Here is a 15352-nt window from a genome sequence, read left to right on the forward strand (position 1 = left end):
CAGTGCTTATTGGAAACATTAGATATTGGCTTCTTAGATGGTAGGTCCTTTGGAACAAACTTCTTCAAAGAACATCTTTGTTACAGAGGTAAGCAGTCACATAAGCAGACTGAACATATCCTAAGAAGTCTGTACATGCCTGTGTCTCATCCAGGATGTCATTATTCTCTGTAGTTGTATTACTAGCAAGCTGAATGGCATAGTCACAGGTTTGTGTCAAAGGGTCAGAGAGAGTAAATGCACTGGGAATGATGGAGTGTTTCTTTCAAAGACTTAGGAAGCAGACATCACCAGAAATGTGTCTGTTTTTTGTCAATTGTATTACTTGATTTAGGAAGAGATGCTATCTTTGTCTACAAAACTTGCTCCAAAGGATTTTGCTAGTAGCACAACTGTCAGCTGGGATTCAGTAAGAACTACCCAAACCGAAACATGGTAATAGTGAAAGATGCTATGTTTAAGTAAGGATACCAATTATTAAATCATATTGAACCAGGTTAATTTCTTGTGTACTTTGTTTCTTAATATACTAATATACTCAGCTCTCTCTGCTGTCCTGGTGAAAGTTATGGTTTTCAGAATGTGGATATTCATTTCTCTATGAAAGAAAAGAAAAATTTTGTTGACGTTAGTTAAGCTAGATATCCAAAACCAAGCCAAAAATATTATTTCACTAGAAGAATATCAGCTTTGGTGCATAAGCAAAGCCAGAGAAGCAGTTTCTTTTTCAATAGCTAAGGCCTCACCCTTATTTTATTTTTATTTTTTTAAGCAATTGCCCCCAATTTTCCATGCCCCTGCTTTGTACCATCAATAAGTATCTCCTTGTTTGATTGCTTTTTTTCCACTCAGGCACCTTCTATTGTAATGCTGCTGCACTTCAGCCACCCCCAGCTGTCCTTCAAGCCTCCCCAAGGCTCTTCTCTGCTGCACTGCCCACAAATCACTGTCACCTGATAGTCTTGAAGCTGGAGGCCATCTGTGACCATAGTGACTACTGATTTATGGAAGCACACCCATCTTTGTTGTTATTCATGCCACCTTTTTCATGCATTTTTCCCTTACTCCCTGAATGTCTTGTCTTGGGAACATGGAGTGCAAGGACAATGGGGTGGGAACTGCCTAAAGCAATGAATATGAGGTGCAAAATAGATGAAGTAGGGCTTTGTGAAAAATATATTGAGAAATAATAGTATGTTTGGAGTAGATACTTGTCAAAACAAGATTGTATCAAATATAATTATAGAGGAGAACAAATCAACCAAGCTATGTAGGCCAGAATCGCTGATCATGCTAAAGACTGGAAGGATCACGGAGGCCTCTTGTTACCATCAAAGCTTGACAAACCTCCACCTGACTGAGGGTAGCCTTGTGGCTTTGATGTATTTTCTTGTTTTTCATTGCTCTTCAAGGTGCAGTTGGCTCCCAGGGCTGAGCAGAGCTTTTTGGGACATGTGGCTCAAGCCCCAGCACAGTGGCAGAGAACAGGGTTTGGGTAACAGATGTTTCTTGTAGACCTGTCCTGTGCCTCGTCTGACTTGGAGAATTCTCATGAAGCTAGTTGGAAAACTTTTATGGCTACCATGTGTCTCTGTAAAGAGGCCAAGCATTCACTCTTTTATAAGCTATATAAAGGCAAGCTAGGAATGCATGTGTTAGTTCAAACATTTTTGAGAAACATGCTATATTCAACAGGCACCTATTGCTGAAGCAGTAGCAGTGGGGTGACATAGTCAGGACAGAATTGCCAAGCTGTTAAGCAAAGATTATTTATTTTTCATAGCCATATATGACACGTTGCCTCTGTCCTTCCTTTCTACATTTTTACATACCATAGCAGCAATCTGAAATGACTTTGGAGGAAATTGGTTTATATAACCACTGATCTGCATTGCAGAATCAACCTAGTCTTTTTGATTTATTTCCCAAAGCTCTCCTGCATGGTTTCTGTCTTGATTTTCTTGTCAACATGATTTAGTGCATGATTTAGTCTCTGGGGATGCCTTGCGCATTATGTGAAACTGGTGTTACTGTTGTCCTAGCAGACTCAAGCAAAGGGCTGCTTTTTTGTGAAACTGTTTTTTGTTACATATGCTAATGATGTCAAACTTCTGAAGGAAAGTCTCCTGAAGCAAACCAAAGCTGTCTTTGCAAAGCAATCTTTCTACTCTTCCCTGTTGTCTTAATGTTTCTCTGTTCGTTGCTTTCCCTGATGAACTGTTTTTGGTTTGAGGCTCTGCTGATTAATAGTTTCATCTCACTGCTCTAATTTGAGCCTGCTTTTCTAGCAAGGTGCTGAGCACATGCTATGAGTCAGTGGGAGTGGCTGGCATTCAGCACTTCAGCAAACCAGGATGCTTACCTCAGTGCCTCAGTATGGGTCTAGGAGCCTGGTTGAGGCTCCTATTTTTATAAACCAGTGTCATGACATCCAAATATATTAACTGGTGCATTCTTTGAATAATTACAGCTAGTATTTTTAAAAAAGATGAAGTCACTTGGACAATTTTAATGAGACTTAGGAGGCCAGCTCCTGAGTTTCTCTGAAAACCCTGTCCTGTCTGTTTTGTTCCTAAGCACTGCTTAGGGACGAGAGGAATTTCTTTCCTCTGTATCTGCGGATTATGTGCCTGCTTGCTTAAAACCACCATGCCAGGGTAACAGGGACATGGGAAAGGCCTTAAAATGTAGGAATGGTCAACACAAATAGGTTGCCTAACTCTGATTTCAGTATGTGAGTGTGCTGATCGTGCTTGGGAATGTAAAGGAAGAACAAGGAGGCAGCAGCAAGAGTGTGTTAAGCATTTCTCCAAAATGTCCTGCAAATCCTTGGTACCACTGGCTCTCTCTAGTTGCATAACATGACCCACTGAGCATGTCAGAACCTGCAGCTTCAGAGAGATTTTTGTGGGTGGTGGCTGAGGCAAGGAGCGGAACACGCCTTTGATAGATGTATGAAATGGTGTGTGTGGAACTGCCCCCATAAATCCCTCTGCTGCCATGGTGATTTATTGTATGTGCAAACCTCAGAACATGGAAATGGAGCTGTAGCTGTGCTTGCTAATAGCTGGGCCTGAAATGAATTAATGCAATGTCATAATTCACTGAACGAGCTCTGCTCATGTCACAGAACCTGAGAGCACAGTACGAGTGTTTTATCACCCTAGCAGTGAGCAGAGATTTTATGTGCTGCAGATCTGTATATATAAACAAATATACACTATATCCTGCTTTTATATGCATTGTACTTTGCAGTAAGACATAATTGCCGTGGCATCATGTTTCAGGTTTACTAAAAATTGCAATCCAAGGAGTACTTGGATGAGAGATATCAAGTAATGCTAATTTATACTTTGAGATAATTTCTTCATGAACAATGTCTGAGGTTGTTTAAAATCACCTCTCCAGAGGTGTACCTCTCTGCTCTGCCAGCTGCTGGGGAGGCTGCTGGGTCCCGGGTTGGAGGGGAATGCTCTTTCCTAGGGATCTCCTGTCTGACACTTATATCCTGGCACTGCCCTCATGATCCATTTCAGTCGGTGTTAAAGCAGCGCTGTCACACAGAGGAGAAGGTAGTACTCACAGTAATGAAAATACCAAACCCACACAGAATGTTCTCCATTAGCTGCAATTTCAGAGTGGTTTTTCACTGAAGTATATTTCACTGGAGTGGCTGCAATCCATCTCAGCTGAGAGACAGTCAATAATGTCTAAATGGAAAAGGAACAGCCTTTGCCCCTTGCCTCAAAAACTGATAAATATAAAATGCCATTGACTACCACAACTGCTTGAATATATTGAAGCAGCCAAGAAGCTAAAAACATACAGCTGATTGTAAATGTCAGGAGAAAAAAAAATAGGAAGTAGACTTAACTTTTGCTGTTGCCTTTGGCCATTTTTAAAAACAATATCATATCCTCTTCCCTACTCAAAATGACTGTGCACATGGCCAGATGTCTCCAAACCTCTCTTGGCTGAGCATTAGAAGAACTGCATGAGGCTGATGATGTACACAGAAACTGGACCTGGATGGTCTCATAATTCTTGTCACAGCTGCAGCCCAGGCAGAGAAGTGCTGGGGGTGGTGATATGTGGAGAAGTTTGCTTACGCTGTCTATTACTCATCCGTGTTGCTGCGATATATACAGGTTTTCAAGCAGAAAAAAAAAGTTGGAAAGCCAAGTTGTATGAAAGCTTGCTTGCTGCTTCCTCTTGTGTGCAGATTTGCTATGTAAGAAGGCCTTCTGCTTCAGAAAGGTTTCAGAACTCCTTTCATGACCCTTGTCTGTGCAGTGGACAGGATGAACAACCAAATGGTGCCCCACTCCAGAGAACATCTTGTAATCAGCAGCAAATGACCAGTATGTCATAGTTGGTCTGGTCAAACAGGAGAAAAGAGAGAGATTTCAAGAGTATTTTCTTCTGTTTTGAGAGATCTCAGACACTGGTCAGCATGTACTGATCCCTTGAGTAAAAGGCACAGGGCTGAGCACTGCCTTCCAGTTCCCATGTCTGTGGGTGGGATGGCTGTGCTGTAGGGCTGGGCCGGGCACCACAAGCAAACTCAGCAGCTGTGTAAACTCAGCTTTTCCCTGTTACACACATGAAAATGTAATATTTGCCGATAAATGGTATAGAGACATGGCAGAAGGAAGAAGACTATGGCCAACAAATCTTGAGTGTTGCTGATCCCCAGTCTCACATAGAATGTTTCTGTGCACATCTGTGTCCTGGTACGCGTACCTTATAAACAATTTACAGGTATTTTTAGGGGAAAGATGCAATCTGAAATGTAAGTTCATAGAGCTCTGCAGATTAACGTAAGGGGTGCTCTTTTTCTTACTCTCCTGCTATTTACTTATCAGTTACTGTCTCAAGCTTTCTAATATTCCAGTGATGCTTTTATTATGATCTTTTCCTGATAAAATATTCTTCATTTTTATTGTGTTATAAATCCTAGTCATAATGTACTCATCAAACCTGTTTTCTCACACTTCTAGGAATAAGCAGGCATTCTCTTCCTTGTCCTGTACCATTAGAGTGAATGCATGATCTAACATGAGAGGAACTGTTCTTGTCTTTTGGTACCCTTCCCAAAGCCCCCCTGTGACTTGGGCAGTTCCTTTACTTCTCAGTGCCATTAATCTTGACCACGCCTGTGTAATTCGGCAGCACAGACCTGGGGCCACATATGGCAGTTGAGCAAACGTGGTTGATGCACATGAGCTGCTGGTCGCACTGCACAGGGCGAGCAGACCACACACAGGCATGCTCTGGAGAGGCCGTTCCCTTAATATGGAGCAGTTTTGTACAGTCTAGGAGAGGGGGAACACTGCCTCTTGGTTTTGCACAGGAACTGGTTACGTGGTGATTTATTTTACACTAGATCTTGCCAGATCTCTGTTGATACTATGCTCCTTGGAATGTATTTTAGTGTGTAGCCTGCTTGAGGTTAACCGCATCAGTTTAACCGGAGTTTCACAAGGCAGGGTTTTGGTCTCTTGTTCTTTGAATAAAGCGTGCTTCATGTAGGTGATGTAAATGTATCTGCACATTCCAGCGTGTGTACAAATAACATTCAGCTGCTTTGAGATGTTCGTTTGGTTTCAGCATCTGAGTTGCTTAATTGTATGGCTCTTCTGGGTTCATAATAAGCCTGCTGCAAGAAAGAGGGAACAAAGAAAATAAGTGTGTGCTGACATAGCAATAAAATAAGTAATTTTTTAACACAGCAAGCATTTAGGGAGTAGAACTTAGTGACTTACAGTTGATTAATGTCACTGAGGTCAAGAGTTTAGCAAGACTCAAACACTGGGTTTTGATCTGCCTTCCTCTTGCTACTCTGTCTAATCACAACAACAAACGCAAACACAAACTTACAGAGAGTTGTGAGTTTCATGATGAAGGCTGAAGTTTGTGACCATTTTAGGATGTCATCTAGTAAGAATATAGGAAGCTTGTGCTAGACATTTTCATGTTGCCAGCAGAGGTTTGCCTAAAATCAGAGTCCTGGTGTTTTCCCTCTACTAACTACAGCCTGTTGCTGCATCCCACTTATTTTTTATATGCATATAGCCTCGTCTCAGGTTCCTGAAAACTAAAGTAGTGAATTGAATAAAAAAAAATATTAGAATTAACATACTGTGTGGCATGTCATCTATGTAATTTCTGTTAATAATTATGACGTTGATAAGTTGACTTTTCCTTTCCTAATAGTAGTAACCCAAATTGGTGTATGTGTAAGAAGATATTGTTGAGTTTCAGTAATAATACACAACTTTATAAACATTTAGAAGAGACAGGAAAAGGAATTTGCAATTTACAGAAGCATGCAGCAGCAAATGAATAAGGAAGCAATGAAGTCTTTCTCAGTCTTCTGTGTCTGCTTTGTATGCTCCCCTGGGCAGTGTGAGTTGGTGTTGTCACACTCATACTTATGAAGGGGCTTTTATCAGTGTGGTTTTAATCCATTAGTTTTCTGAGACAAAGGAAACTTGGGTGCGGGCATGATGTGCAGAAACCCACCAGAGTCCTGTTTGTCGCTCACATGCTATGTTGGGTCAGAGCAGCTTTGCCCAGCCTCAGAGCACTGCCCTGCATTGTGGCCTTACTGGTACTGCTAGTGGCATCAGTACAGCAGTATCTTGAGGTCTCTGCCAAAGATTGAATTCTATTGTCTGTTGATTTACCTGAAGATCAACCTATGAAAGCACAGATCACTCCTCTAGTGCCTGCCTTGTACCTGTTTTTTCCTCTTTCAAATGAGAGCAGCTGTGCTGCAGTCAGTTTGCCATGGCACAATGGTACAGCCCTTGACATGCTTAGGGAAAAAGCCATGTCTTTACTGAGTGTCCCTAGATCTTCCTATGTCTCAGGAACCTGGCCTGTGCATATGCCCTTCTGCACAGACTGTTTGTCCATGCATGACAACTCTGGTGCAGCTGGACTTTCATGGTGCTCCTGTTGTCTGCTTCTCCCTGCTAACAGAAGGAAAGGCAGGCCTTAAAATGTGTTTGCACCCTGCAGCTTGATCACCTGCAGTAATTACACCTTTGCTTTCTACAGTCAGCTTACTGATCTTTTTTTTTCCCTCTAGAATGGAGTGTTGTGTGGGGTTGTTCTTTTTATCACTGCTGAAAAAAATATTGCTAGCTTTGTGCTAGAGGTTTGGAAAACCTCTCGACTCCCTCTCCTTTTCTGCTTCTAGTCTGAGCCTTGAGACTTTTGGCAGTAAAACCAGCTCAGCCTACAATCCTGCTGCTACAACTCAAAGGTATGACAGAACACATTTTGTAGCATAGTCATTAAGTGTGTTGCTAACATCGGGTTCCAACACGTTCACCAAAATTGCGCCATCAAAAACACTGGCAGCAGTGGCAGGAGGTGTACCTTGAGGTTGAGAGCTGGTCTCCAGAGTAGCCATCAGATCACTATTCTTCTTGCCAGGGCAGTCTTTTTTTCAACCTATTTTCTTCTGCAAACCTTTGAAATTTAGCCCCATACAGCCTGATGCAGCAGGGTTTGTGTCACTGACAACAGGCTCAAGCAATCTCCTCAAGCAATTTCTGGTTATATGAAAAGTGCATTCAGATTATGTTAACATCTGATATTTTCTGCAAACCACATACCTGGTCTCTTTCCGATTCTGCTGCAGTAGTGTCTGTTGCATCTTTCTCCTCTTGACAAAGACTGTTTTCACCTTGTCAGTGAAGGCGTGGGATGAGGAATGATTGTAGATGTACCCAGATCATGAAGGGATGTGTATCTTCATTGTTTTGAACCACGGGTAAGCTGGTAATAGACATTCTCTATTATATGTAGCTAGTTTTCCCTTGCCACTGGGCACATTTTATAGACTTAAGCTGTAGGGAAATAACAGAAATGGATTAAATTTTCCAAGGCCACATTTATTACAATCTGTTTACCGTAATAGCTAACATTCAGGCAAATTAAGTGTGCAGTGAAAGACAAAGCAATTTCTTTAATCTGTGTAGCTTCAAGCCACCAGAAGGTGATCTTCACAGAAGATAATGATTTTTACACAATGCATTGTGCGGCATGAGCACAACAATATACGCATGCATGAACATACATAGGTTTTCATTTCTATAAATAAATCTTGCAGACCTATATTTCTTTGTATCTTAAATTGCGTGGGCTTGTTTAGCTTCAAGAAGAAAAGGCTCTCGGGAGACCTCTTTTTGGCTTTCCAGTACTTGAAGGGAGCTTACAAGCAGAAGGGGAACTGACTTTTTACACGGTCTGAGAGTGATAGGACAAGGGGGAATGGCTTTAAATTAGAGAAGGGGATATTTAGGTTAGATGTTAGGAAGAAATGTTTTTGTCAGAGGAAGGTGAATCACTGGCACAGGCTGCCCAGAGAAGCTGTGGGTGCCTCATCTCTGGAGGCATTCAAGGCCTGCTTGGATGGGGCACTGAGCAGCTGATCTGGTGGGCAGCAGCCCTGCCTGTGGCAGGGGCCTGGAAGTGGATGATCTTTAAGGTTCCCTCCAACCTAAGCCAGTCTGTGATATGACTGTGTCAGACTACATCTATCAGAATTGCTAGTGAACATGTCTTTATATCGATTACAGCCAAGTTCTAGTTGAAGAAAAAATGAGTGTGCTCCCTGAACACAGTGCTATAAAATGACACATGGCAATGTTCTTAAAATGGTTATCACAATCAGAATGGCAGGAGTTGTACTGGTGCTATAACTGAATGTATTTATTAAGTCCAGCTGTACAACAATTGTGTTCAATGCTTGTGGCATTTACATAATAGACAAGAATCTGTTCTCAAGATTCTGGGCAGTAATGGCAGTCAGACTGCCTTGGCACGTGAGTCACTGTTGCAGTCTAGCCTAGCACCCTGGGCTTCACAGCAGTCCCCAGAGCTGTCCTCCTGCAGTGTGCGCTAAGTGGCACTTGGTCTATTTGTCTTTGTGCCTCCCATTGGGGTCACCAAGCAAAGGTCTGGCTAAATAAGGAAGCTGCTTTGTTAGGAATTGTCTTACAATAGTCTGAGCACAAAGACAATATTCAATACACACCACTGAAATATCCCCATAGGAACAATGTTTAAGCCAGTGCATTTTCATACCTGTAATCCTTAGGTGATAGCTCTATTTTCCTCCTTCTACTGTGTTATTACCTGTTTTAAACACTTGCTGATTTATTTGTCATAGATAAGGTTGGTCTTGATAACAGCCCTCAGACAAAGGCTTTTGTACAAATACGTTTCTTGAAATGCTGCAATCCCAAAGGAAAGCACAAGGCTAGCAACTAATGGAAGTGCTGGGACTGTGAAATAAAACAGATTGTGCCAATGGCTGGAAATGATGAAGGGAGTTCTGAGGGTAATTCAGAGATATGAGAGGACAGATTTCTATTCTGGAATACAAAAAGTGTCTCAGTTTGTGTTAACAGGAAGGATTATGCAGGCAGCATCCAGTGAAGGTTTGTACCAGGGCCTCAGACTGGGACCAGAGAAGCAGGTTTCTGTCCTGTGTCCCTGGCTTGATTTTAGACTGCATGCTGGCATTTGTTTTTCTCTCAGAAACAACGAGCTTTGCTTTCCATCTGAAACCACTTGAAAGCTGCGGAGGAGCAGTGACTCCCATCTTAGTCACTAAGGGTATCCCAAATTAATTAGCAGAAATATTTCTATGTACTTACAAGGTGCATGTCATAAAAATGTGTCTTTTTGATCCTTTGTGAATACGATGCAAAGCACTGACGCTCCCGCATGGAGAAGTTTGTTCATAATGTATAACAGAGATCCTGGAGAGGATCCTGGAGGGTTTGTTCTTCAGCAATTTTCTGTCATTTGTATAAGTTTATTTCAAACAAATGCTAACACAATGACATTTTATTATCTAAATAACTCAGAACATTAGGCATCCCATAAACAGAACTTATTTTGCACTTGTCAGTTTTAAAGCCTTTGACTGAGATAGACGTGAACACAAATGTTCAAATCTCAGAGTTTTGGTCAACCAGTTGTGAGAACTTAAATCACTGCTGCCCCAAATTTTCCCCTTTACTTTTCAGTCAGAAATAAGCGCTGGTTTTCTAGGCTGCGTAATGTTCCTTCACTTTGCAAATGCTTTAGGCTTGCTGTGAATGGAGGAAGATTCCATCATTGGTTACAAAAGTACAGTCAGAAAACAAGCTGTCTCCTAGTAGAGAATAACTGCTTTGCTTCTGTCCCAGATTTGGGTTTTCAAGTGCAATTGCTGAGGAGTGAACCTGGCAGCCAGTGCTTCTGTGTGAGGGTCTACAGGTTGGTGATTTGAGGATGGGCCTTGGTATTTTGCTGTGTTCAGAGAGAGGAAAAAAATTCCCCCTACTAGTGATTGTTGTTCCCTAGATTAGATCTTATCATTCTGGTTGTACCTATAGATTCTGATAAGAGACATAAACATATCAGTGAAAGAAAAAATACGTTGAGGTTTGCTTAAACCAAAATTGGAAATATGCTTAGAGTCTCTGTGCTCCTTGAAACATTAGTCTGTTGTCAGAACTATTCTTCACAACAGGGAGAAATCATCATAATGCATTTATAGAAAGCTTTTCGGGATCATAAGTAATTGCTGTTTGTATGGAAAACCTTATTCTAAGCATTATCTACTTCTTATCAAGGAGTAAAACATCACCTGTTAAAGTAATGAACTGTTTTAAACTAACAAAGGTGGCTTTGTGTTATGTGTACGTATGTGTTTGTGTGTGTGTGTGTTTATGTATTCAAATGACCCTGCACAGCCTGCCAAAGAAGAATCATTTGTTGAAGTTGTTTAATGATTAATTATGCCAGGCAGAAATATGCGCCCACACACCCTGTCACAACTGCACAGCAAGACACTCCTTTTGAGGAAGGACGTGTTTCTTGTACGTGTGGTCTGCAATATTCTCAGCTGAATACAAACTTCCTTGAATTTCTGCATAAGAAATGGAATGTCTTGGTGGAAATTAGTATGCGTGGCAGACCCTGCTTGAATTGAAGGGTCTAGAAATATAGGCAGTGCCATAGAGGTAAGCGTCTTATAAAAGGCTGCATGCAGAAGTGGTGGCGAAGCTGGAAGCAGTGCCAGGTCTCTGAAAGATTAGGTCAGTACTTCCTCCTCCATGTTACCCCATCCACCAGGCAGAGAGAAGGAATAGCCTGTCATGGTGTGCCAGTTAAGGAAAAGTCAGACTATCTCTCTGTTCAGTAGAGGCTGTCTTGAGTGTCAAAGCCCACTTCTTCCCTTACCTGGTTCCCAGCAAAAGATGTGCTAAACCAACACTAAGAGTCCTCATTCCTCCTGGCAGTTAGAACTGAACAGATACCAAGGTTGTCTTCGTCTTCTCTCTCCAGTAAGTCTCTGGAGCAAGCACAGACAGAATGCTGCTTACTTCACATTTTCCTATCAACATCAACAAGAACTATGGTTTCTTTACTGTGATTCCATTTATATTATGAAGAATGAAGGTATTGAAACTCTCTGGAGACTCTAAATGGTTTGAAAGCAACTCTGAGTCTTTCAAGGATAGATAAGGGTTGCTCAAAGAACAAGTGCAAATCTTGATTATTAGGTTTTACAGAAGATGAGGCTGTTTTTAGCTTTCCTGTATCAGCTGGGATGCTTCAGCATGTACCACAGACAATGCTGGAGGCCTCCAAGGTTGAAGACTGTATCACAAAACTATTCAAGATCACCTCAGAAGGGAGCCCTTCAAGAGAGCAGCTACCCTGTTAGCCTGTGCAAAGTTAGTAGATCCAGGCCCATTCACCCTGACAGTAGAAGGCAAGCATGTCACTTTTACCTCAGCTATTTACTCAAGCAGAAAACAAAACAGTAGAGTTAGGAAGAAGGTTGGAAAGAGCTGTCACAGAACGAGTGCACCATGCCAGTAATTTGAAGGATTAAGGACCCCAAGCCACACGTACTGAGACAATAGCTGGGGTCATCCTGTTCACTGGGCCCATGGATTAGAGGGATGGTTCATATGATTCTGGTTTCCTTTTCAACTCTGACTGAACAAACATAGCTTGTGTGCTTGTAAATCCTCTGTTAGCAATGTAAAATACAATACAATTTCCATTTCACTGCACTCTATGATTTTGCCTTTGGAAAATGTTGCAGCTGTTCTGTCTGGATGCCTTCATGGAATCAGCGCAACTTTGTGTGTCTGGTTTGAGCAGTGTAATGCTGACTGGGAGGCCTGGCACAGGTGCCTCACATTGAGGCTGTGACACGAAGAGTGATCCTGTCCAATTCCCATGCCACCCTGCTTAGGACATCCCCATTCCACCATCTTGCAGCAGTTGGCTGAAAAGAGCTGACATGTGCCTCTTCCAGCATACCCCAGAGGCACACTTTGGGGTATTTTCTGGTCAATGTGATAAACCTCCATTTTCATGAAAACGATCTCAGAAGTCTCACAGACTTCAATAACTTAGGATTATCTGTGCCTACATATTTATTACATCTGAGTATATGTCACTGTGAACGTGCAATTTTACATCTTTTGTATCACAGCTCCTGCAACCTGTATGTGGACTCAAACGCTAGCTGACTCTTGAATGGTCACATTTATCAATTTTTTTTCAGTTCATGGTTCAAAATTTGAGTGTAATGGGGAAAATAAAGCAATTGTGTACAGTAGCCAAAGTCTTCCCAGTAAGAAAGATTCTGATCTTCTTTTGATTGCTTTTTGTCTGCATTGCGCTGTAATCCATTTATCTCTGTTTTCTCATACCAGCTATTTAGCCATTACATTTATCTTGTTTCTGTGAGGTTATTTAGATTAGCATTAAAATTCCAGAGCTCCTGGGTAATGTCTCAGGGTTGCAAATGTGGTGCAGGCTTTGTGTTAGCACATAGAACAAAGCCTTAAATACCTGCCTGTTAGTATCACTGGGAAGGCCATTAGGTGCTTGGTGATAGCACCTTTGCTCTCTCTGGCTTCTCATGGGAGGAGCTGGATTCACTTCCCAATGACACAACTGGCCCTGCAACATACCTGCTGTCTCTCATGCTCTTCTCTCCCTGTGCCATCTGGGAAGTGGTAACACAGCAGCCAGCCCTGTGCCTTCTTTAAAGCAGCAGGCGCACAAGCGGGAAGGCATCTCCAGGATAGGACATTTCAGGAGATGAGTATTTGTAGCTTCCAAAGCTCTTAAGAGATGGGCATCTGTGAAGTCACCTTTACAGTGGTACTGTGCAAAGCCCTCTCCTGTTCTTCAGGAAATTCTGGCTTCTCACAGATAGTATGTGGTTGGTTTTTATCTGTATGAACTAGATGGTACAGGCTTGTTTTTGGGGCATCTTTTGATGGATGTCTGCTCTAATTGAGGTGGATATTCACAGAAGCTCAACAGTCTTTGAGTATTGGGCTGTATAAGTATGCTTTCACTTGCAGTCCTGCTTTCTCTGTGCTCTGACTTCCAGTTGCTTGCTGCTGGAGGTGGAACATCTGGTGCCATTCCTCAGATGTTGGTGCTCAGCTTAAACCACAGCAGTGTCTGTCTTTGCTGCAAGCAGGAAGGAGTCATTTGTGCATTCCTTGGGATCCCATCAAGTCCGTGTACTGATGCAGAAGGTCCAGAAAGCAGCTTCCTAGGGATAGCAGAGGTGTCCATGAACAGTGCAGACACAACAAGGCCCAGGACTTCTTGCCCTGGGGTGTGCTAATGAGGCAGTAGTGTACCACAGCTTCATGCTGTGTCTCCAGTGTATACGTGATACACAGACCTGTTGTGCTTAGCACCTATCTGCCTTCCTTAAGTAGCACCAGAGGAGGTTCAGGTTGGATATTAGGTAAAATTTGTTCTCAGGAAGAGTGGCAATGCACTGGCAGAGGCTGCCCGGGGAGGTGGCAGAATAACTGTCCCTGGGGGTGTTCAGGCATAGGGCAGGTGGAGCACAGAGGGACGGGATTAGTGGACACAGTGGTGGTGGGTTGATGTTGGACTAGATGATCTTAGTGGTTTGCAATCTTAATGACTCAACAATTCTATGATTCCCTGCACACAAGCCTGTAACAAAGAAGATATTCTAATTCAGCACTGACATTCCTGGCTCTAGGGACCAACTAACACGCTTCCAATCCACCTGAAGCCCTTGAGCTAGTCCCTAAAGGCACCAATTCTGTACAGGCAAACAGACCTCACGAGCCCTGGGCAGTCAGGAGGGATGAGCAGTACCATCCACTTGGCTGCTGCCTGCCTTATGCTCACCCTGAGTTCTGCCTCTTCTGTGTGCATATGGACACATGTGCACCCTTACACACATTCTCCACTTCAGTGAGTCTCTAAATTGAAACTGAGTGCTTCAGGTATTAGGTCAACCCCTGGCCTTTGAATTATCTTCCCCGACTGCTGTTCTTGCAGCACAGGGAGTCCTTTGCAAGGGAGAGGGAGGAATCAGTGGGTAAAATCTCAACAGTTTTTCTCCTTGATGTCATTCAGCCTGGGTAAGGTGAGGGCTGGTGCCTAAGTGGGTTTGGCAGGGTGCCACAGTTTGTATTGCCCTTCTTGCATTGGGTCAGAGAAGCAGACAGGTGTGGCAGGAGTTCTTGCCCCACTGTTTGTCTTCTACTCAGGCCAGGTTTCAGTTCTGAGATTTCCGGGCTGGCTGATTGCTCTGCGATTATGGTCACGTTCCTCTCCCTGGGGACTGTGAGAAGCCAAGGGCTGCTCAGTGCATTGCTGCAACTTCCGTCCCCATCTGGAGGGCAGAACGCCTGCCTTTGTGCACATTCATCGCCCTGAAATTAAGGGCTTTTTCCAGCTGGCCTTCCAAATGGAGTGAAGTTTGGTACCGGACTTCCTTTGCATCTTCTGGCAATTGTAGCTAAAATACGTTTGATCTTTTGTCACATCAACTGATTGATGTCTACTTCATTTCTTCGAGCAATTGCTTTGAATTACTTGCAGATATTTTTGATCCATGGGTTCAAGTTAAGACAGATAAGTGAGATTTCTATAGCTATTAGCGTATTGGAGATGAAAAAGAATTTGGAAGGAGAAAAAGAAAGAACAGAATTGCAATTGCTGAGGAAGGGATGGCAAGATGGCACGGTAGCCTGTGAAGGATGAAGTTCCCTCCCTGTCCACTGCGTTTCCTCCTCACACAAAGGAGTTCGCTCAGACCCTGCGATGTTAGATCCACTGGTGTGTTTTGTGCATGTGCCGGGCTGGCTTGCTCTCACTTTTTGGAGTGCCTAAGCCGATGCAGTGCCTCTAAGCATTAACGAAACTAAACTGTAATATTAATCTCACATAACGCAGGGCAAGTGCAGCAGGGAGTTAGTAGGGATTTTCATTCTCCTCTATTTGATTCCATTTATTTTTTTCCGGGCGAAGC

General features: G+C 42.8%; 1 long non-coding RNA gene across 1 annotated transcript in view; it reads left to right on the forward strand.

The window, feature by feature from the left end:
- Positions 1-1318, forward strand: part of LOC122175503 — a 38361-nt gene extending 37043 nt beyond the window's left edge. The window contains exon 4 of the long non-coding RNA XR_006177422.1: positions 853-1318. This is a non-coding gene — a long non-coding RNA (uncharacterized LOC122175503). The remainder of the gene's footprint in view (positions 1-852) is intronic.
- The last annotated feature ends 14034 nt before the right edge of the window (positions 1319-15352 follow it).

This window comes from Lagopus leucura, unplaced genomic scaffold (genome assembly GCF_019238085.1).
Source record: "Lagopus leucura isolate 7727_CA_CO unplaced genomic scaffold, USGS_WTPT01 Super-Scaffold_739, whole genome shotgun sequence".
NCBI lineage: Eukaryota > Metazoa > Chordata > Aves > Galliformes > Phasianidae > Lagopus > Lagopus leucura.